Raw genomic sequence first — 25081 nt, forward strand, 5'->3', positions numbered from 1 at the left:
GTCTTTATAGATCACACTAAAATGAATAAACAAAATTGTAAAAAAAAAAAAAAAAAATGCAACAATGAAACAATGCAAAGTAACAAAGTTGTGGCCCAAGCCTACAACCCTTCACATGAACTTCACCATGCAACAACTAAAATTGAATTTAGATGTATAAAACCATAAATAGTTAACGACAGCAATATTAGTTTAAGTGGTGAAAACATTGTGTGAGATGTCTGTTCACAACCAAAAACAAATGCATTTGATTTCTCTTTTGCAGTAATCTGCTCTCAATTTGTAATCTACTCTATTTGGAAACAATGTTGACATTGTTTCAGTTTTTGTAGACCACAACAAGCAGTTTTGTTGGGTAGTCATCATCTGGGCACCCCAAGAGTCTGTTTTCAGTCTAATTCAATTCAGTTCTCTTTTATTTATATGGCAACAAATTGTAACAACAGTCATTTCAACAAGTTTTTGCAAGGTAAAGACTCCACAGTATTAGAAAGAAAACCCCCAAAATCAAACGCCCCACTATGACAAAACACATGGCAACAGTGGAAAGGAAAAACTCCCTTTTAACAGGAAAAACCCTCCAGCAGAACCAGGCTCAGAGAGGGGAGGCCGGGTAAAGTAGGGACAGGAAAAAAGATAGACTGTGGAAGTGATCCAGAGATTAATAATGACTAATGATTAAATACAGAGTGGTGTATAAACACAGAGAGAGTTTATTGTAATCCATCCAACAGCTGTTGAAAAATGCCACGACATTAAAACTAATGGTCTAATATTACCACCAAGTCGTTGGCAGTGGATCCATCGGGTCCTCAGGGCTGCGTGGATTGGGTTCACTCTCACCCGTCGCGTGAATGATTGATCTGATGGACATGTGAGGGGACTGCATTTGGTATTTGCCTGCTGCCACTGTGGAGTTGCATTGCCATGAGGCATGGAGTCGATATCTCCTTATATTGAACCCCTTTACCCCCGCTGCTATTATATTTTATAACACTGATCATTAGTTTTATGGGGATGATATGCACCTTTTATTTGTTTCTTTTATTGCTATAAAAGTATGTATTGTGGACATTTTATGCTTTGCCTGTGCTTACTTTATGTCTACAGGATACCTGAATTTCCCTGAGGGGATTAATGAAGTGTCAAGCTATCTATCTATCTATGAGCTTGTTTGGACATGTGGTGTGTTTCACAGTAAGACTCCAGGTTTACTTCACCTGTCAGTGGTTTTAATGTTGGGGCTGATCTGTCTGGAGCCAATGATGTACTTACAAACTGACAGACGGACACTGGCATCCATTCTGGTGTGGCGCTATTAATGAAAAGAGCTAAATTATTTAGTCATGAGTTCTCCCGCCTGCCTTTCCCGAGGCCCTTCCATTACCTTGTGCTCTCATTAGGCAAAGAGGACGATGGCCGAAGCCAAAAGCAGAGCTGTTACTGGAAACAGTTGGCAGTTTAGTCTTGTCTAGCAGAGACCACCAAGGTTTCTTTGACTTCCTACCAGGTCAAAAGGCTCATTCATTCAAAGAGTTTTTACGCAATGAACTCACCAAGCCAGCCAGCCAGGCAGTCACTAACTCATAAAGCCTTATAAGGCCAGTTATAATGGCCATTAAGTTATTTTATCACACATGTGAGTTCTTCAAAAAGCGATTAGGCTTATTATTATGGAGCTTTATGATATTAGGTCTTTTCTTGGACTGCTGGGACTCACAATCTTAGACCAGGCCCGTTCTGTGCCACATTAAGGCACGAGAAAAAAAAAGCCTTTCCCCAGATGTTATTTAAACTTTTAAGAAAACAACTCATCAGGGCATCAGGACTCTCTCCTATAAGCATTTGGTATCCCTGAAAGATAAAAGAGGCCTTTTTTTTTACTGAAGTGATGACTTCACTTTTTATGTGTGTTGGAAGTGAAGCAGAGGAAAAGAGCCATTAAAGTCGCTGGGGTGAAAGGTGAGCAAACAGGTGTGCTACAAAGAGAAGGTCCCTTACTCTTTTCCAGCCAAACACACACACACACACATACATTGAAATGCAAACAGCAAGCTGGTGGCATGCGAGCAGAAATCTCGCAGACACGCACAGAACATATGCATGCGTGCACACACCCACCACTGCAAAGACACATACACCGAGAAATTACAGAGAAAATTCCTGCAGCCTGACATCACGCTGCTGTCGGGATGATTGAGGGGAAGAGAAATGCAGATCAAAAGAGAGCAGAGAAAGGGAAGAGAGGGGTGGGAAAGACGGAGGGGCAGCAGTTTATCCTCTGGAGGATCTTCTGGTAGTGTGCTGCTTACTGAACAGAGTGTGGACTAAATCACCACTTAGAATCACTTTAAGAGGTAACCTTTCCCAAATCCCACTGGATTTGGATGGAACATACCCAGTGTTACTAAAAAAAACCAAAAACAGCTTTTTTGCTTATCTTGGTTCCTAAAAAGTTTTGACACAGATGTTTTTCATTCAGCGCAAACAGAATTGTCTGTGTTAGCCAGGTTAGAGATTAAAATATACACCTCTAAACTAGCACTGGGAAAAATCATTTCAGCTTTGAGGCAGCAACAGGTTAGCTTTTATTAAAAAGAAACAACAGATGTTTCTTTAACTATAAGCTGTACAAAAACAGTCGTTCCCAGCACGTGGCTGCTATTTTACAGTGGACTCCAACAACCATGGATTTTGGCATGTTGGACTATTTCAGAAACTGTTGAACTACTGGGATTTTCCCACACAACCATCTCTAGTGTTTATAGAGAAAGAGAAACCATTCAGTGAGCAGCAGTTGTCTGGGAGAAAATGCCTTGCTGATGCCAGAGGTTAGAGGAGAATGACTGGGCTGTTTCAAATAATAGGAAAGGGGAAAAAAACCCTCAAAAAAATCAACCCATTACTACCAAGGCATGCAGAAGAGAATGTCTGAAACAGATGGGGTGCATTAGCAAAAGACATCCTATCAGCTAAGAAGAGGAAACTGAGAATTTCATTTTAAAACAGAAGCCCCTCAAACTTCGCTAGTGTAGGAATGTGGCAGTGTTGGGACTTGATATATCATTGTTTTGCTTGAGCTCAAGTTTAAGTTTTTTCCTTAACTGAAAATAAAATTTTACAGCTGCTGTCTTTTTACTCAACAGCATTAACATTTACCACATTAAATTGTATTTACAAAGACCAGGACATTGTACAAATGTTCCTGCAATTTTACAGCAGTTCCAGCAGTTTACTGTATACAGGATTCATTCTACTCCCAGAAGATGGAAAAAATTACTCTTTGAACCATTAAAAGTGATGATGTGAAATAGAAAGTTGTTCTTCATGGAGGGCAAATTCATAATGAAATAATTGAAGAATTTCCTTAACGCTGTACATTATCACACATAACTGTAACATGTCACTTATTTTTAACACCACCAAAGTTTGGTGTAATCAAAGTCCAGTTTTAGTGTTTGGTCCAAGCTATGCTGTTCTTTCATGTCACTGTATAAGTCTGTTTATTGCATTAGTTATTATATACTCATTTATTCATCTTTTACTCTGCATGCATTTCTGCTGAATAATGTCACGGCATCTTTGTTTTCGATCACGTGAATCATTATTCACAATCATAATTATGCATTTTCGTGTATGCAAGGCCATGTGCTCTAATAGCAAAAAGGAACACATATAATTTGAGGGTCAGCGATGATTAAACTGCAAAGGCATTTGGAGCCAAAGAAGGTCACAATGTCGTGAGATCCCAAATCAGCGCTTTTCCTTTTAGCTCAAACTTAGTTGCACCAAAAAAGGGATTTTGATGTTTTTATGTGTTTATTTTATGCCTAATATCCTTGCTTATATTGGTAAATAGACTGCTGTAAACAGGATTTACAATGGATTGCACAGTGCATAAAGAAATAACCTGTTTTGAAATGATCTTCTTGACCTTGTGTTATTGTCCCCTACAATATCTTGATAGAACTGTGATGTTTCATTTGTTGCCATTTCTGCTGCTCTCTCAGTCAGATCTCTCTTGAAAAAGACATTTTAATGTCAGTGACACTTTTTACCCAGATAAATAAAAGATATATAAACGTCACTTTACATCAAGTTGATTTCAGCTTCTCCCTAGTGACAGGGATGTCCTTTTTGGCTCATAATGAGAGATATATTATACACAATCAAGCCATTTACAACATTTTAAATACCGGAAATCACTTTTTGGCCAGAAAGGAGAAAAAGCTATGGTGGCCCTGAAAGGTCAAACAGACTGCAACGTAAGAAAACACCAGCAAATAGGGGGGGAAAATGCCATAAAAGTGTGTTGTTGTGGGGGTTTGTTGTTTTTGTCTATTTTCATTGTTTTATTTAACTTGAGTTGTGTTTTGTTGTACAAAGTTTTCTATTCGCTGCTCTTTCCTTGAGTGATCTCTCAGGGCCACCACAGAAACTACTTATAGCATTTTTAAATCAAAGATTAAAAAAAATACTTGATAAAAATACAGAAAGACTCAATGAAATAAATAAAAACCACCTCTTAGGAAATATGCAAGCTTGCCTGTGATCTCAAGACAGTGAGCTTCACAGCTGTTAGCAGAGGTCTGCTGTTTTGTATTTAACTGTTTAAGAGTGTAAGAGTTTAGAGGCCAATAATGTAACAAAAGTCAGCGAGTTTACACCGAAACAGCATCTAGGTGTTTTACTCATATACAGGCACACATACTGTGCGTTAATGGCCACAGTAATACCCATTAAGGGGCAAATATGCACACTAGAGAGGACAGGGACACTTTTAAACTGTGGGAAAGAAAGGTGTGGGTCCTCTCAAGAAAAGTGTTTCCATTATAAAATATACGTCTAGTGTTTCTACTCATACAGCTTCACTTAAAGTGTTATTAAACACTGCTAAATAGGTCAGCACCCAGAGAAAGGCTGTCAGAGAGTAACACGCTCAGCTGGAGGGGTTTCCTTCGTTGGTCCAAGAGAAACAGTGAAATGTTTACAAACAGTGCGGTTGCCGCAGCAACAGGTAGCGACCAGGATTCGGGCCTCGAGGCTGGAAGAGGTGCCGTAAAACCGTTGAAGATGTTTCCTGCGAGGATTAGTGTAAAGCAGCAGGAGAAGCAGTTTTGGGAATTCCTCTGCACTGAAGTTGTCCACAGCTTCAGGCACACGCTGTAACTCCTCCAGAGCAGCGGAGGAGTTACGCTTGGAGACGAATAGAGATGTTTCAGCTGAGATGTAGGCATGCTGTTTTTTGTAAATCAGCAGGGTGGACGATGGCGACTTTCTGCTGCAGGCCTTATGGCTGCTGAAATGTGCGTCTAATGAAAAAGAGCACCGTTGCACTTTTTTTTTTTTATATCTAGGTCTCCTCTCAGCGGGATGATGCAATCCAATGAAATGTTTGGACTGGCCAGAAACTGTAACAGTGTCATCTTAGCATGTTGCCAATACATGGATTATGCCGCAGAGGCAGGCATCAGATTCAGTAACCATCTAGCATTTCAGAAGTGGAGCACTGATGATGCTTTTTACTGGTATCAACTGGAGAAAAATAGCTCTGCATGCACAGTCGTGGGGAATATCTCTTATTTGTTTTTGGTTTTTTGGCATCAGTTCTTGTTGGATTAGTAAAAATGTGCAGCCACACTGCTGCACAGTGGGCAGCAGGGACGTATCTGTTCATCAACAGGGGGCGCCATGCTGCCATTCTGGGTACATTCAGGTGAATATTCCAAATGTGATTCAGCATATTCAAAGTCAAACCTGGGTTTTCTGATTGTAAATGTAAAAAAGGGGGCACACAAAAGAAAACATTTCAATATGCAGGATCAGTTTTTCCTTTTTCTTTTTTTTTTCAGGGATCTGTACGATGAAGAATATTATTGATGGAGAGATTTTAGTGTTTTACAGACATTTGGTGTTGACGAAATAAGGTGCTCACACACATGGATGACTCAAGAAAGTGCCAGGAACATTTTGATCCATGTTCACATGAAAGCATCACAGAGCTGCTTCAGATTTGTTTGTCAAAATGGGTGCACTGTGGTCATCAGTGTTGGGTAAGTTACTTTAAAATAGTAACTTAGTTACATTACTAGTTACTTCTAACAAAAGTAACTCAGTTACTTCAAGTTACTCGTTACTTTCAAAGTAACTAGTTACCAGGGAAAGTAACTTTGGTTTTACTCAGAATTCTCTTGTTAATGTGTTGCTTCTGTAACTGGATACCCAGCAAGATTGCCAGTCTTCTAGCTTGCTTACTTGCCACAAAAAATCGGCCCGGGCATTTTGACTAGAGACCGGCCCACCATTATAGGAAAAATCATAAAGCCTTTGAATGAAAACAAACACTGTTGTGACAGTGATGTTCACTGTTTTGATGGTATATATGCATCAATCTATCAATCCTTTGTTGTAAGATTCAGATAATTATTTTTTAAAAGCTAGACATTTTAAATGAGAATAAGAAAGAAAAGTATTTCTTTGTGCCCCCCTCTCCCTGTTAATGCCCTACCTGGCCCCCCTGGCAAAACTTTGCTAGATCCGCACCTGCACAGTTACCAGCTGTCAGCTACCTAAAAAAGGATCCTGGGGTTATCTGTCTCTCAGAAACAGTTCATAACTTCCCTTCAACTCATTTATGTCACCTAAAAGGTAAACCTGTTTCTCCATCACCTGTTCAGCTCTGATGATTCAGTAAGGACATCTCCTGGTTTCATCCTCATGTTTCCCTCTCACCAGATGTACAAACCGACATAATGACCAGCAGCTTTTACAGCTGTGGCTCCAGCAAACATCAGCTGATACTAGAAATTAATATTAAATAAATTCAAACAACAGCTGATCAAGCTTAAACGTGCTGCTGTTGTTTAACGCGACATCGGCTGGTTTCCTCTTTCTGGCGCAAAGTGGGAGATAAACAAACAAGAGAGCCGATCACCTGATCATTGATCAGTTTTCATGATTGAAGTAGAAACGGGAGAGGGAGGGGGAGAGAATGAGAGAAGAAGAGGCAGCTGTGCAGCAAAGACACAGAATAACTCCAGCTTTGTGTCTTTTTCATTGTAGCTGAAGTCCGGGACAAACTGTTCCTTTTCACCTCAATAAGAAACGCGTAATATTTTCTCTGAATACCAGACGGGATGGTTGGCAACTCTAATAACTTATGAACAAAATAAAGTTCAACATCATTAACTTCATAGCACCCACCCAGCTGTATAGAAACTCCGTCATGCTAGCTAGTACGCAGTACGGAAAAAGTCAGAATAACGAAAATAAACTCCACCTAAACTTGGTTTATATCTGACCCAGATAGACTGCCGGTCATAACTTCTTACCTGAAGTTCAGTTCACACTTGGACCGGCGGCCGCCTCGGGTCTCTTTTCCTTCTGCGTCCCCTTTCCCTCATCCACCTGCTGGCCTCCACCACTTGCTAATGTTACTGAATCTGTGGAAGCTCCGCGATAGCCACCACACGAAGTAACGAGTAACGACCCTATCTAAATCCCAGTAACGACTAACGCGTTCCTGATTTTGGCATAATAACTAGTTACCGTGCTCGTTACCACAATAATAACGTAGTTACTGTAACGCGTTACTTAATAACGCGTTAGTCGCAACACTGGTGGTCATAAAGGGATGGACATGGTCAGCAACAACACTCAGGTAGGCTGTGTTGTTGCCTACCTGAGTGGCGCACTTTGGCGCACTGAGGGACCCAAAGTGCGCCAAGAAAATATCCCCTAGACCATTACACCACCAGCCTGAACTGCTGATACAAGGCAGTGTGGATCCATGCTTTTATGTGTTTATGCAAATTCTGAACATTTCCTGTTCTTACTGACTGACGTGGACCCAATGTGGTCTTCTGCTGCTGGAGCCCATCTACTTCAAGTTTTGACATATTGTGCATTCAGAAATGGTACTCTGCAGACCTTGGTTACCGTGGTTATTTCAGTTACTGCTGTTTCACTTTGAAACAGCCTGACCTCCTTTGCACTCATTATCTGCAAGCCACTTGTGTCAACTTTGGTAATAAACGAAGTGAGAAGTAGGCTTCTGTCCTCAAAATATTCCATGCAATCTGACTTTTTTTGCATCCAAAGGAGTCACCCTCTGCTGGTCACTAGTAATAAAGCAGGTTCAGTGCTTCTCCATTGGCTTCACTATTCACACCCACATAAGCAGTCTATGGCCAAAACACTGTTCTCCAAATGATGAGCTCATTCAGGTAACACGTATAAAAAACAAGACAGGGAAGGAGATTAATCCTCTGGGAAAACAGACAAAGAGCATTAGTTTACATTAAAAGGAATAGGGGAGAAGGCCCGAGTTGGAAACATGAAATGCGGTCGAGCATACATGCAGTTTGTCTCAGTTGCTGCTCTAAATGTGTAAATGCACGCACACAGACACACACATACTGTATTCTGCCTGGTATTAGTCTGTATTTGAGCAACTGTGGTGCCAAAAGGATATCTTTCTCATGACCTCATGGCTGGCTTCAAATGTTGCGTTTTACAGTGTGTGTGTGTTTGTCTGCATGAAGGCGTGAGTAATATCATTAATTGTCTAGGTCTTCACTGTATGTCAGAGATTTGCTCTTGTTCTTCCTCATGTTGAGGTCTACGCATTTAACAAGGTCAAGCTCATGAAAACAAAGCCAGACAGCGGCGCAGAACTTCTTCGACCTCTTAACCAGAACTAAGACTAAAATTACTTTTTAATGGCGCCTGTCACACTGTTTTGATTCAAACATGAGCGCAACAGAAGATGACGCACACCAAGTGAGCCTCACGCTGTGACTGTTGCTCTTTAAACCCACTCAAACAGGCTCTATGTTTAGCCAAGCTGGCTCCCATGGCAGCCTCAATACGAGGTCTAAACATGCCTGATATATTTAACATCCTGTATCAGCTTTCATTTTTTTGGCAGGTGCTTCTTGCTCAGTGTCATCAGACTGTAACCTTGTCGCTTCTGGAGCAGGTGATTATGAGAAAGAGGAGTGATGGAGCTTGAGTTGTCCAGGAGCTGCCAGGGGGTGTCACTCCACTGTATGGCACAATGAACAAACCAAATGTGAGGGGTCGTCCGGTTCAGTGGAAGGCTCACCAGTGTGTTTCAGACGTTTGCATGACTTAGTCAGTGTTGATTGTTGCTTGGCTGTACAGCTGCACTAATCAATATTCAATGTTGGGAAGGCTACTTTTGGTAACCTTGATTTTTAATCAAATTTATGCAACGTCTACATTTAATAGCATTTTACTTGCTTTGCTAAAAGTTATTTTAAACTGGAAAATTAACTCAAAGAGTAAATGTTTGTGCAGGTTTGATGTCAAGTAATTCAATGTTGGCTGCATTTTGATGGCTAGTACTGAAGCTTTAGCACCTCTTTTGTATTTCAGAAGGAAAAGTTTGGCACACTTCCAGCACTGAAGGTATTTTTGTCCAACTAAATGGACGCCCACTTTGACCACTAAAAGCTATGGGCATTGGTAGGATTGTAAGGAAAGAAAAGCACATCCCCCTTTCACTGGCCACCTCCTTCAGCTCACCTGGATAGTCACACTGGGTCATCCCCAAGCCAGCCAAAATATATATAAATAATAAATATATATGTCAAGCATGTCCTGGGTCTGTCCTGGGGTCTCTTAATGGTAGGACATTACTAAGTAGATGTCTTTCTGAAAGCGCTGTAACTAAGTTTAAGAATATAATCCACCCACTGTTATCATCGTCAATGCCCTGTACCAACACAGAGCAGAGCAGCTATTTGAACGCTACCCCAACAGAGGTCGATTATCTTGTTAATAATTTCACCTCCTCACTACGTACAACTCTGGATACTGTAGCTCCAGTGAAAACTAAGGTCTCTAATCAGAAGTACCTGACTCTGCGGTATAATTCTCAAACACGTAGCCTAAAGCAGATAACTCGTAATCTGGAGAGGAAATGGCGTGTCACAAATTTAGAGGATCATCATTTAGCCTGGAGAAATAGTTTGTTGCTTTATAAGAAAGCCCTCCGCAAAGCTAGAACATCTTACTATTCGTCACTGATTGAAGAAAATAAGAACAACCCCAGGTTTCTCTTCAGCACTGTAGCCAGGCTGACAAAAAGTCAGAGCTCTGTTCAGCCAACCATCCCTTTAACGTTAACTAGTGATGACTTCATGAACTTCTTCACAAACAAAATTTTTTATCATTAGAGAAAAAATTACCAATAATCATCCCACAGATGTAATATTGTCTACAGCTACTCTTAGTACCATTGATGTTAAGTTAGACTCTTTTTCTCCAATCGATCTTTCTGAGTTAACTTCAATAATTACTTCCTCCAAACCATCAACGTGTCTTTTAGACCCCATTCCTACAAAACTGCTCAAAGAAGTCCTGCCATTGATTAATTCTTCGATCTTATATATGATCAACCTATCTCTAATAATCGGCTATGTACCACAGGCCTTCAAGCTGGCTGTAGTTAAACCTTTACTCAAAAAGCCATCTCTAGACCCAGCAGTCTTAGCTTATTATAGGCCAATCTCCAACCTTCCTTTCATATCAAAAATCCTTGAAAGAGTAGTTGTCAAACAGCTAACAGATCATCTGCAGAGGAATGGTTTATTTGAAGAGTTTCAGTCAGGTTTCAGAGTTCATCACAGCACAGAAACAGCTTTAGTGAAGGTTACAAATGATCTTCTTATGGCCTCTGACAGTGGACTCATCTCTGTGCTTGTCCTGCTAGACCTTAGTGCACCATTCGATACTGTTGACCATAATATCCTGTTAGAGCGATTAGAACATGCTGTAGGTATTACAGGTATTGCACTGCAGTGGTTTGTATCATATCTATCTAATAGACTCCAATTTGTGCATGTAAATGGAGAGTCCTCTTCACACACTGAGGTTAATTATGGAGTTCCACAGGGTTCAGTGCTAGGACCAATTCTGTTTACATTATACATGCTTCCCTTAGGCAGCATCATTAGAAGACATAGCATACATTTTCACTGCTATGCAGATGACACCCAGCTCTATCTGTCCATGAAGCCAGATAACACACACCAATTAGTTAAACAGCAGGAATGTCTTAAAGACATAAAGACCTGGATGGCCGCTAACTTTCTGCTTCTTAACTCAGATAAAACTGAGGTCATTGTACTCGGCGCTGAAAAGCTTAGAAATATGGTATCTAACCAGATTCTTCCTCTGGATGGCATTACCTTGGCCTCCAGTAACACTGTGAGGAACCTTGGAGTCATTTTTGACCAGGATATGTCCTTCAACGCACATATTAAACAAATATGTAAGACTGCGTTCTTCCATTTGCGCAACATCTCTAAAATTAGAAATATCCTGTCTCAGAGTGACGCTGAAAAACTAGTTCATGCATTTATTACTTCCAGTCTGGACTACTGCAATTCATTATTATCAGGATGTCCAAAAAACTCACTGAAAAGCCTTCAGTTAATCCAAAATGCTGCAGCAAGAGTCCTGACAGGGACTAGAAAGAGAGAGCATATTTCTCCTGTTTTGGCTTCCCTTCATTGGCTTCCTGTTAAATCCAGAATTGAATTCAAAATCCTGCTCCTCACATACAAGGTCTTAAATAATCAGGCCCCATCTTATCTTAATGACCTTGTAGTACCATATCACCCTATTAGAGCACTTCGCTCTCGCTCTGCAGGCCTACTTGTTGTTCCTAGAGTATTTAAAAGTAGAATGGGAGGCAGAGCCTTCAGTTTTCAGGCCCCTCTTCTGTGGAACCAGCTTCCAGTTTGGATTCGGGAGACAGACACTATCTCTACTTTTAAGATTAGGCTTAAAACTTTCCTTTTTGCTAAAGCATATAGTTAGGGCTGGACCAGGTGACCCTGAATCCTCCCTTAGTTATGCTGCAATAGACGTAGGCTGCCGGAGGATTCCCATGATGCATTGAGTTTTTCCTTTCCAGTCACTTTTCTCACTCACTATGTATTAACAGACCTCTCTGCATTGAATCATATCTGTTATTAATCTCTGTCTCTCTTCCACAGCATGTCTTTTGTCCTGTCTTCCTTCTCTCACCCCAACCGGTCGCAGCAGATGGCCCCGCCCCTCCCTGAGCCTGGTTCTGCTGGAGGTTTCTTCCTGTTAAAAGGGAGTTTTTCCTTCCCACTGTCGCCAAAGTGCTGCTCATAGGGGGTCATATGATTGTTGGGCTTTTCTCTGTATCTATGAAGCATCTTGGGGCGACTTTTGTTGTGATTTGGCGCTATATAAATAAAATTGAATTGAATTGAATTGAACTAGAACACCTCACCTAGGAGTCATCCTAGTCAAATGCACAAACAACCTCGACTGCCTCCTTTCAATGCGGACAAGCCTCTGTGAATCATTGTGGGGTTCGTGTGCCTTTGTGATCCCAGGATCTTTGTTGTCAGGGACATATGCTCCTGGTAGGATCTCCCAAGGCAAGCTGCCCAACTCTGGGACAGCTTTACCTGGGCCTGACCCTGAAACAAGGCCAGGGAGGGGGTTCGAGTAGCTGCTGGTTTTACTCAATGGGGTGCAGCCAGGTGCAGGTAGGTAGTTCCTGTGGAAGTCATAGTGCTAAATGAAAAGAGCCTTCGTAAGTCGTATGTGTTATTGTAAGTACAATAGTTTTAACGAAACCTGTGATAGGAAATAGGAAATAAGAGAAGTCAATGAAAATAAGCTAGACCTCAAAAAGTGCTTAGAAGATGCTCTGCAGTATCCAAACAAATTTGCATCCTGTTCACATCCTCGTTGCGCTAAAGCTGACAGAGCTGCTAATTTAGTTCATAGTGAAATAGAATTTCTATTGCACACCCCTCATTTGGTATTCACTTGGAGTTTCATTTATATTTTGCCACAAAAGGGAAACAGACTGCACACTGTTAGGCTACAATTTAATAATTAAATTCTCTTTAGAAAGCTGCTTTTGAAGCCGATGTTTTGATCCACTGTCACCTGCTCGGGACAGTAATCTGAGCTGATTATTGCCTGTAAAAGAAGAGCCTGTTTTTCACTCTTTGAAACATGCCTGGGGAAGATCCTGTGGATTGAAAACATTGTCTTCAAAAGAATGTTTTATAAGTGACTTCAAAGATTCAACTGGAGCCTGGTTGTACGCTCTCTTTTCACTTATATTTATACCAGTTTCACCTATAGCACTCAAACAAGGCCCATCTTCACACATTTCCCAACATTAGGCAGAATTAAAAAAAAAGAAAAAACATCCAGTTCTCTTTAAACTTGATCTTCTGTTCCTGCTCTCCCTCCTGTGTGCCCAGCATGATGGAGCAGCTCCAGACGGATATGGTGGTAAGGAGGTGTGAATAGCTGAAACAGCCTGTCACCACGAGGGCCACCGTGGAAGATGATGGATCACCCACAAACTCCCACATCCCAACACCTCATTCCTCCTCTGTTTAATCCCAAAGATAAACACATATAAACACCTGCAAAAGTCAAAAATTGTATATAAATCCAGTGTGAAGGGCAGCAATTTTTTCCAACAAATTATCAAATAAAGTTTCTTTAAATCAACTGATACAGAAACATACAACCAAAAAATATTGCAGCTGTTTATGCGTTTTCTTAAGCTTCCCATGTCAGGCACTCTAAGACATGGACATGCTTTTCTATGAGATAGTCAGCAGATCGGTGTAGGCAGGGTTTAGGCTAGGTTTGAGATTTGAGATGGGCTTACTGTTTTTTTGTGCAGAGCGCTTCACATCAGAAAGTGTGTGTTAACTAAATGATTCTGTTACAAACCTTTTCATTTTCCCAGGATTTCTGTTGATACTTTTATTGATTTCATTTATTGTTTTTGTACTTTTTCTGTGGCATTTAATTTTCTTATTGATTTTATTTTGTGTACAGTGCTTTGTGACCACTTGTCTGAGAAATGTGTTTAATAAATAAATGTTACTTACTTATTTAAATACTTATTTATTTACATACTTCACTGACTTCTGTGTGACTTCCCTAATTTTTAATTTCATATCATGTAGGTGCCAATTTGGTCTGGTGTTTGCCACAAGTATTATGAACATGTTAAGGTGTTATATGATTTACATTTTTTATTTACTCAAAGGCAATGAGCTACAGAGCTGCACTGCTAAACACTGAAAAGATACTAAATGTTTTTCTTGTTTTGGTGTGTTACTCTTTTTAACAGCAGTTTTATGGCATTATAAATGTTTCTAAATTGTTTTAACAGCTGGAGTCTTTCTTTGAGGTTAAAGTGGAGTCTTGTTTTAAAGTAGTTTTCACAGGAACCTCTGCTTCAAACAGCCAGCAGAGGGCAGCACTTTTTTGTGTTTTGGGGAGTGGCCTTGTGGAACTTTTGGACTGTGAATATCTTTATCAGATATTCATTTAGCTACATAGACTACCACTGGCTTCACTGTACATACTTGTTAGGGAGATTAGCAATATTTTCTTGTTTATTTTAGCATTCAGTGTCTGTTTTTATGTAGCATGAATGTCTTTTGCTCTTCCTGTTTACCACTGCTGCTGTCTAATTTACTGTGTTGTAAAATGATCATTGCATTGGTGGCAGCTTTCATTGTCAGATCCCTTCATGGACCTGGCACTAAGCTTACCCTCTCACAGATTAACCAATCGATGAACAAGTTGGGCTGTTAAAGGATTGTCTTAGTGTCGGTGGGTTTACCCCAAAGTTTTAATGTATTGTGAGTTCACGGTCTATCCCAGACTGTGGTCTGAGGGCAGATTAGCTGGTAAGCAGGCTGTTAATTTGTCTCCTCATGGAAATCTGCAGCATCACTCATGACATAAATAATTACACCTGAGGGTGTGTCTTTCTTGGACGTTTTAGCATTCGCTACATAACAAACCTCACAGGCATCAGCATGCAAGTGTTCATTCATGCATGTGATCCCAGTCAGTCCATCCGTCTGTGCAGTGACAGCAGATTGAAAGTAGAGGATTACGGGTTCGCAGCATCGATCAGCTGGCCCACATGGTGTCACTTTGCCCTCACACCTAATGCCACTGATTAACAGATTACCTCTGTTAAAGCAGGCTTTTCCCTGTCACTCATTAATGACTCACAGATTGGCTCAAAGTCTTCAGTCAACACCAACTGAAAAGTCCAAAATCTGAATGTGAGTTTTGGTATTAAGACCCAGAATTCTGAATACATGTTACAACAGTAACGTAAGGTGGGCGTGACAACACATAGATCATCAAATGGCATTAAATCAATTGTATTCATGTTCGTTAGCCATGATGTTAGTCCTAATGCAGAACTGAGTAAAAACACCAGCAGAATTGTTGACATTCCCACCAGCCTCAGCTGTTCCAACTGTGTGGTGCTCGTCAGGGAATGTTAAAGTTAAAATTAAGACAGCGAACATTGTAAACAGCAGCATATTAGCATTGTCAGTGTGAGAGGTGCATTGCTGGAAGGTAAAACTATTATTGGACACGTTTTATTCTGCTTAGAGTCATTGTAATGATTTACTCTTGTGGGAGTTGTTTTGTCTAAATATGTGAGATTTTTTAAATTGGAAAATTATAGTAGTAGGGTGAATTAAATAATAAATGAAGCACATATGTGGTGATATTCCTCTTTATCCTCTGAATGATGACTGATGTGTCAGCTCCTTTTTGCCTGTAATCCAAACTGTCCAGCAGCCAACAAATCAGCCTGGGCTAAAATTAGTAGGTCATCCAATCCCCTGCACGGTAGAGGTGAGGAGAAGGCAAGAAGTCAGATAAGAACTCTACTCTAGTCAGCTCCAGCCAGGGTTTCATTTAGAAAGCTTTGAAGGTGCTTTTCTCTGATTGGCCTAAATCACTAGACCTGTGGTTGCTGCAGATTTGTCCTATATTCCAAAATAAGCTGTTTGAATAAACTTAAATGGGACATTTGAAGCTGCTACTGTAACAGTACAGTGAACACAAAGAAAACCTGAGTCTCTCACCAGGCTGGGTTTGAAGAAGTGGAAAGTTTCGTATGATTTCTAAAAATGTGTGAGGACTGAAAGCTTTAAAAGTGCACAGCGCTGCTCCTTTGCGCATTTTAAATTAGTGCACATTTGGGTGTTTTTTAATTGATGTGAGATTGTCAGTCGGTGATGACAGAAAGGTTAGCAGTCTGTTAGCTTCATTTAAAGTCTAAAAGCACACGCCGTGAACCTGCTACAGCATATTGAGAGCCAAAGTACTGGCTGCAGCAATACAAGTAGCATGTATCCAGGTGTGCACACGTGTACTGTGTGCCATACACAAGAGTACATGAATTGGTACAAATGGAAAAAGGAACAGAATGCAGTGATTAGCAAATATCACTCACCTGTATTATGTTCACAACAGAATACAGAAAACATATTGAACGTTGACACAGACATTTCACTATTTCCTGAAAAATATCAACTCATTTTGAATTTAATGCCAGCAACACATCTCAAAAAAGTAAAAGTAAGTGGTACTACAGAGAAACAGCTGGAGGAACATTTTGCAGTTAATTAGTGAACGTTGCTGTAGCACTGTAGAAAGGCAGAGGCTCATCAATCTGCAAAAACACTGCATCTACAAATTATGGATATTCCTCAAAGTAAAATTCATCATCTTTAGTGAATAATAGCAGTAAAAGATTAAAAAAACTGGAGAAATCTCTGAGCTGCTGCTATGTACTGCACTCTGTAGAGGACTGAAGCTGTGAAATAATAATAATAATAAATACAATTAATAAGAGACTACATAAAAATAAATCAATATTCCATAAAATACTGAAACCAGATCTACACGTCAAATAGTTTTACAAATGCATGAATTAATTATCATTTTTATTTATTTACCTTTGTATTAGTCCCCTTATTACTTTCAAATCTTGTGATCTTACTTATTTATTTTCTTGTTAAATAGCTTTATCTTTGGCGAGGCTGCTTTAACACCTTGGTTATCTGGTAAGCTGACATTTCTGCTGTGATCCTGGTATTGATTAACCTCTAGATGAAAAGATGACCTCGTCACACATAACTATTTGCTTACTAGAGCAGGAATAGATTGAGGATAACAATTAAAATGATAATTTGTATATTAAAAATACATTTTGATCATTTTAAGACAGAAATGCAGTTGAAAATTGTATAAAATTATTACAAAAGCTAATTTTGAGAAAAATAATTACCCACTATGTAGAGAAGGGAGATAGTTATGGTTCCCTAAGCATCTTTATTCAGTTTTTAACTTAACCCAGTTGCCCAGCAACATCCTCAGTAAGCTGTCCAGTGAATCACAACAAGGGCAATTTACAAGTCAAATGTCTAAGCTGTAATTACAGCACAACATGCCACTGAAAACTGTAATAAACCGGGTGGATGTGTCTGATCGACAAACAGGTATTATAGATGTGATTGTCTGAAACGTCTCATTGGAATATCATTATGTGTGATCAGGGTTCTTGGTTTTGTTTCCTAAAGTGAAAGTGGGGTGAGTTCAGTTTTACCTGTGCTGGTCATTCATTTTAATCCATTAGAGGTGACTGACAAGTACGTAATCATCATAGGTAAAAATATATCATCATACATAACAAGATGAGGTTTGTCCCGAGGTTGTATCAACTCAATATTTAGTGGCTATGCTGCATCCAAGCAGCAAAGCAATATTTCTCCAGGAGCTGACTCATGGCTTCTTTTGAACAAGATCTGAGCATTTCATTTGTAAAGAACAGAGCTGCAGATCTGTTTTGTTTTCTGTTTAATTATTCTTTGAGTCATCAGTGCGGTTTATCAGCTGAGGAAAATTATAAATCCTTCAAGTTAGCTGCCTCTGCATTCATGTATTTTTTTGCACAGCAGACAACAAAAACAACGTAACATGTCGTGCAAAAAACAGATCCCTGATTCAGGCACAGGGATCGCAGCGCTAGAGAGGACGAGAGGTTATAATAAAACCGCAACACTTTCATGATGAGCTGTGGAAAACCGCAGTTCATCCTTTCCAACTTGGACACCAAACTGTGAAGCACTATTGTGGCTTTGCCCACCCACCCCACCCCCCGCCCCCTCTGCTTATGAGTCATCTTGGCAGAGGGGTGTAGCGTTCTCCGCTTCATCCGCACCAACACTGTCTGCTGTCCAGCCTTTGGCCTCGTCCCAGACGGACAGTGCAGCACTCGTGCCAAACACAGTCTCTCTGTGTGCAAAATACCCCCAGTTAGGACAACTTCCCACTTCATCCAGGCGAAAGTAAGCAAATATGTCCCAGGGTGCAACAGTGACATTTGTGTCCTTTCCACTTCTGCCCCTGTTTGCTCTCCACATGCCTCACTTCTCTTAAATAAGAGGTAGCAGGGAAAATGTTAGGGAGGGGGGATCATCAGAAAATAGTCTGATAACTGACCCCGTCATTTAACGAATGCAAAAGCCACTCACAGTTACAGATCCATGCAAAGCCCTCATCTCAACTAGGACCATTTCTATGGCAACACCAAACACAGACAGGAGCAACAATGGAGGCTTAGGCCCAAAGAGGAGCACAGACACACTCACGGACCCCTTTGGGTGTTTTATTTTTTTCCCCCGCAGAGAATTTTTAGCATCAGGCTGCCACCTCTGTCACTTTATCCCATCGTGTTGCATATGCCAAGAATTTCACAAGCAAAGCCAAGGCCCCTAGGGGAACACAATGCAGATATAGCAGCAAGATGTGAGCTGGTTCATGCTGAGGTTGGATTGTAAAGAGCTCTATAGAGATTACATTTATATAATGTTTCTCCACAAAGCAGGCTAAGCTACACCCATGGACAAGCTATGTTTTAGTCAGCCGTAGATTTATCCCATAGTGTTAGAACAAGCGTGACAATCATTGTGTTTACTTTTTCTTCCAGTAAGAAAAACTATTGCTGTCAGAATTCAGGTGTGTGCTGAATGCACAATGCCAAGGAAGAAAGACAAGAGCAATGAACAGCAATTGTTGCTGCTGACCAACATGGGAAGGGTTATAAGGTCATTTCCAAACAGTATGCAGTCCATCATTCTACAGTGAGAAAGCTTATTTAGAAGTGGAGAACATTCAAGACACATGACAGCCTTCCCAGAAGTGGACGTCCCAGCAAATTCACCCCAAAGTCAGATAAAGCAATCATCTGAAAAACTGAAAGATGCAAAAACCTACATCTCAGACTCCACAGCCTCAGCTAGCATCCTGACACATTCTGCTGCATCATGGAAACAGCTCTGCAGTGGCCCCTTATTGTATATTTAACTTAGAGTCGAGGGACTAAATAAAGTAAAGGTGATGACGCGCCGACAAATCCCAACAATGCGAATGACGAACATTCACAGCACGAGGAAATGAATGGTTTCTTTGTAATAAGCACACATAGTCGAGTTTTCATGTGTATCAGAGTCCTATAGTTCATTAGGTGCTGTATGAAGTAGCAGTTAATAATATGACCAAGGTAAAAGTGATAAAAGTCTTCCTGTTACATATTTAATGGGTTACGACCTGTAGACAAATAAATATTGTGCTTTCTTTGATAATTTACACATTAGTAGAGTTTGTCACTTGAGAGTGAGAGTTTTATAGATTTTAGTTGTCTATTTATATTGCTTAACAATATTAAGTATAAGCTATGTTCCTCTAACATAGCTAATCTTCACAAGCTGAGCCAGATCATATTTGTCTGTTATTACAGCTTCAGCTTCCAACGTGTGTTTTGTTCAGAGCACCAGTTCGATTCAAAGTAGCGACTCCTTTGTAGTTTAGGACGTCTCTCGAGAGCCAACGCACACCTTTTTTTTGTTTATTCTGCTTCTGATGTTCCTTTTCAGGCGTTCTTCATTTGTTGCAACATATGCAGACACAATACAAGATTCAAATGAGAACGGATGGTTACAAGAAGTATATACGTATGACTCATAGCTGACAAAAAGAAAATGATCTGAGCTGTCTGGCAAGTTATTGAACTTTGCAGATTATGCAGAACCGTGTAAACTTCAAAGTGTGTTCAAAGAGTTTTTTGGGTCTGGGATTTCACCATGTTGCCTTTTTTACACATATAATTGAAGCCTCCAGCCAAACCCCACACCCCCACCTCCCGCTGATAGTTTTTAATGCAGCACAGGCAGTCATCCGTCACTAATGCTCCACGGCGTACTGATGCACCGCAAGTGTTACTTGCTTTACACTTGCACGGAGATGAGCAACGACCACGACGACGGTGTCTGCCGCAGCAAATCATGCTGTAGCCGCTCGGAGCAGAACAGTCTTGGAGATACCCTGGTGAATTATTTATGCGCTTGGAGTCGAGCTGTTCCTGTAGTGAAGCACCTGCAGGAAGAAAAGCTTTGCTGAAGTAGCGTAAAGATAATTTAGCTCCCATCCCGAGTGTGTTTCATGTGTTTTGCACTAAACACACCGTCTACGGTCACCAGTGCACCTTCCTCACTTTTTTTATAGCCACTTGTCCACGACACTCTGTTTGTTTGTCTTGCCTTGCTCTCATGGGAACGTCTTCTGCGAAAGCACACTCCAGCTGATCTTTCAGTGCCCCCCCACACCCACCCCTGCCTGAAAAATGGATCTCGGCTGGCTTATTTTGACTTTGCTTGACAGCAGAAGACAAGCTGTGAGAAATGAAGAGAGAGACTAATGTTGGACAACACTGGGGTTTCTCCCAGTGTCGCGTATATATAGTGCTCTTTTCCCAGAGCTGTGAGCTGTTGGTATTCTGTGAGAGAAACAGGATCCCCACCAATGAAACGAGTCACTGTTCCTGCAGCCAAGCACCACGTGGCCCACTACCCATGCACTTCTTGTACTTGTCGACCTCACTACGCCCAGTTCAATTAAGCAATCTGCAACACCCGCAGTTTTTGTGTATCAGCCCTGGAGCTTTTTAAGGAGCCACTTTCAACCATCAAACTGAGAAGCCAAATCCCCTGCTAATGGCTCAGTACTGATACATTCATTCAACAAGTCCTCCAAATCAGGGGCATATCTAGAGAAATTTTCTTAGGGTGGCATGAGGGTGGCAAAGAAATCAAATGGGGTGGCAAAATCAAAACCTTTTTTTTAAAACACATATGCAGGTGGTTACATATGGTTAAAATAATTCAAATGCTGTAAGTATACACGTTTTTCATATAAATATAGTCTATAACTTAATTATTGTCTGTAGCCCACATAATGACACACTTTAGTTACATAAAACATGTGAGTTTTGATCTTATGTACTGTATAGCCTGTATAATAAATAAATATGTAGCCCAATAACTATAAAATCCAGAAAGCTACACAAAATGAGGCAGTTCATTTACAAACACAAGTCTAATTAAGCTTCAGACTGTTTTTTGTTAGAAAACAATCACATTGTTACAGCTTAAATTACACAAAATGTCAAAAATATGCACTGTCATGAACAAAAATTTAAACCTAATTTTTCACGATTTGTTGGATTAACCCACTGAGGTCTGAAATACAACTGCCCATTTTTGATTCCTTTTGTAGTTCACCCTCATATTGTTTCATTTTATTTTTTCCTCCTTGCCTTGTTTGGTATCTTTTCAGCTCAACTGAATTTAGTTTTTTTTTTCACTGACATACTGCATTAGTGTTACTGATCTGAAATCACACAAAGAACTTAAAAATCCTAGTAGTATTTTTTTTTTTACTGTAAAAAAACCACAGACATGTTGAGTTTTATAACTTGAAATGCAAATATAAAATGTACATTTTGTAAACATATACAACTATTTATCTAAAAATGCAGCCAATACACCTGCTGTTTTTATCATTTTGTACAACTATTTAAAAATATTACTAAAACTAAAATGAGAGAACAATCAGGTGTTGTAATAAGATGCCCCACAAATGATGTGTGCCAGTAAAAAGCACAGTTTGTCCACCAAAAGACCGATGAGAACAGCACAGGGAGAAACCTGCAGGCCTGACAACAGGAGGTGTATCACTCCGCTGGTTTTCTACTTAGTGACAGTGTTTACGTTGCAAATGTGCCTCTGTGACATTCATTAGTGCCCTCACTGACACGCAAAACAAAACGACTACACAACAGAACAACTACACAAGACAACACAACACACTAAGTATACACTCCACACTAAACGTCACAAATCTCCCACATCTAAAAACTCTCTCGCTCTCTCTCACTCGCTCTGTCTCGCTGCGTGGCTGCAGCTTGTTGCTATGTCAGCTTACATCAGTCATGTGATTTGGAGGTGCAGCGTGTCCGTGGACCACAGAGGGTTAATAACACTCACCTTCCTTCCATTTCCAGAGTGTAACATCTGTGTAAAAAGCGAAATTCCCATCGTGTTGTTCAAAATGTGCTCTGGCACAATCATAAACATCACTTGCTACTGAAAACAAGAAAAAAGCCGGTCCTGCTATGGGCTGAACCATTTGTTAATGGTGGAGGGGGGAAACACTATGCAATATATCAGTTTTAGCATTTATATTCACTGTTGACTGTAACTACGCTCAAACTGTTAATGCTATCTTATTTTAATAAACAACACTGTCATATGGAAAACTGGGGTGGCACTTGGGGTGGCAAGGGATCATTTTAGTGTGGCACTTGCCACCCCATGCCACCCTTCTAGATCCGCCCCTGCTCCAAATTAAACGACAATCACCTAATTTTCCTTCACAAATGGCCGTTAGACGATTATTGCCACGTTTTTTACTAGACTAATTTAAACTGCCTTGGAAAAGCAAGAAATAAGGATTGTAGTGTTCAGGTAGACTATGTGTAACGATTACAGACTCCTGTCATGGTTAAAGTTAGGCTCAGACAACTGACACAGTGCAAGCGATTAGTCATTTAGGAGCCTTATTTTGGTTTTCTCATCCAGGGAAATCAAATACTGTTTTAGGTCACAAACTTGCCTCAGCATTGTTAGACACTGACAGATAAAGTTTCTCTATTTAGAAAGTATAAAAGCCCACATTTGGAGGTTGGAGGGGTTACTAGGTTGGAGTAGGTTATAAGTTTGTTCTTGGTGTTGTTTCTGGATTGTCATAATTAATATTGGTCCAGGTTCAACAGTGCAGGTGACCAATCACACTGATGTGATGTCACAGTTAAGCAATGTGGGGAAAACTCTCCTCAGTTTGGTGAGTTATGTGACTGTGTTTCTATGTTCCAAAACTGTAATATGAGGCTTTCACTGTTTGCAGAGATGCAGTTCAGTAGTTATAAGGAGTCAGCCACTACAACTCAAGTCACTCAGACTTTTCACAGCTTCTGCAACTTTCTGTTTTACTGAATATAGGACTGTCTGCCTTAAGATGTAAGCGTATGAACAACAACAAATTAAAAAAAAAAAGTTCAAGACCAAGATTTTTCCAGTCGAGTAGAAAAGATTAAACTCAGTTGATATCCAAGAGGATGAAAAAGGAGTAAACTTCAAGTATCTTTGATCCATGTTTTTAAACCCTGAATTTAACCACCAGTCGCTTCCTGCTGATGAATCAAACACCTTCAATAAGACCTTTTGAGCTAGACCTTCTAATCCAGTCTACAGCTGGTGAAGCTCAGGGTGCCAGGAGGTTTGCCTTAATGCGTGTCTTGCTTAGCGATCTCTGCCCCACTACCCTCAAACTGTCAATCAGACTGAAAGAAAAGCACTTTCTAGCAGGGCAGGATGTCATTTTTAAAGTCATTTGAAGGAGTTTATACAAAACAGGTAAAAAAAAACAAAAAAACATTGGAGTTTGAAAAGTTTCAAGCATGTCTGTCAATCTAAAATCTGACATGTGAGGGGCCTGTCATTGCTTCGACACTCCCGTCAGGGCCTATGAACTGTCTATAAATCATTCACACACATACTATAAACACCATTCACACTAAACCTGCTGATCAGCCTGCTGGCCAGCCCCCTTTTGTTGTCTTACAGCAGATTACCAGCACCAGAAGGCCGTGGCTCTCGGCCCCACTATCATACATGGTTAACCCGATTAACCGGTCACTTCCGGTCACAAGCTAAACTGCAAGCCGTTTAAACCTGAACGGCAACACATCCTTCTGCCCAAATATTTACTCACAGAAAGAAGGTTTCTTCCATTCGGGAAGGAGTGCTTCGAACACCTGTCGATGCTTTTATTGCAGACCTTTAAACATCAGAAAAAAAGAAAAGAGGTGGAAATGGCCAACTGTTCCAGGAGCCCAAAAAAGAGCCCCAAATTCCACCTATAAATACCAGCCTCAAGCCATCTTCATTCACATCCTGTGAGTAACCACAAACCAAAATGTTATGTGATGATGTTTAAAGGCTATGCTAATCCTTTTATTAGTAACATCTCTCGCTCTCACTGTGCTGACCACCACATACCAGCACGTCATCAAACTATGGATGCCAGCACAGCACCTCCCCAATCCCATAATGTGATGAAAGATTTGGCATGTTTTAAGCCAAAGGAGAAAATAATAAAGTGAGAGTTTCATAATTAAACCAATAGAAATGCTTCATTGCTACCAGTCTCGCCCACGTCTTTCAATCTGAGACTTGAGTCCAAGATTGGTAACTTGACTCCCTCCCTCCCTTCTTCCCGTCACCCACCCCTTCTGATTGGTCTCAGATACTGTATGACTCTGCCGTGGGTTCTCATGGACACGCTGGCCTTTGGAAATTCCCCGGCTGCAACTAATACAACCCCACCGTGTAACACCAGCGTCCGCTCGAGCTAGTGTCACCGCACAGGAGTGGATGAATTATCACCGCCAGCTTTGATGTGGTGGGCAAATTGATCACGAGGCATGCTGCCACTGCCGGGGCCATATCATGTTCTGCCCTCATCAGCAGATTCAGCTGTAATGGTGATTCCCTCCAAGAAAGCAAAACAAAAGTGTCACGCAGAGCCAACCGCAAAAAGAAACCCAAATGTGTGAGAGCCTTCTCTGTCCCAGCCAAAGAAATAAACCTAATTAGAGCAAATTCAACCCGATTAGATTGAATTAAGATCAGCAGGAGTTCACTGTGCCCTCCCCTCCTCAGAGCCTCGGGTCTCCTCTGGCCTCTAATCTTTGTATCTATTCAATTAGCAGCAGCCTTGCAGAAAAGCTGCCACAATGCAGATTATGTTC

General features: G+C 40.6%; 1 protein-coding gene across 3 annotated transcripts in view; it reads right to left on the reverse strand.

Annotated features, from left to right (window-relative positions):
• Nucleotides 1-25081, reverse strand: part of filip1l (filamin A interacting protein 1-like) — a 102584-nt gene that overhangs the window by 76734 nt on the left and 769 nt on the right. The window lies entirely within an intron of this gene.

This window comes from Neolamprologus brichardi, chromosome 23, assembly GCF_056152115.1.
Source record: "Neolamprologus brichardi isolate AB-2024 chromosome 23, ASM5615211v1, whole genome shotgun sequence".
Taxonomy (NCBI): Eukaryota; Metazoa; Chordata; class Actinopteri; order Cichliformes; family Cichlidae; genus Neolamprologus; species Neolamprologus brichardi.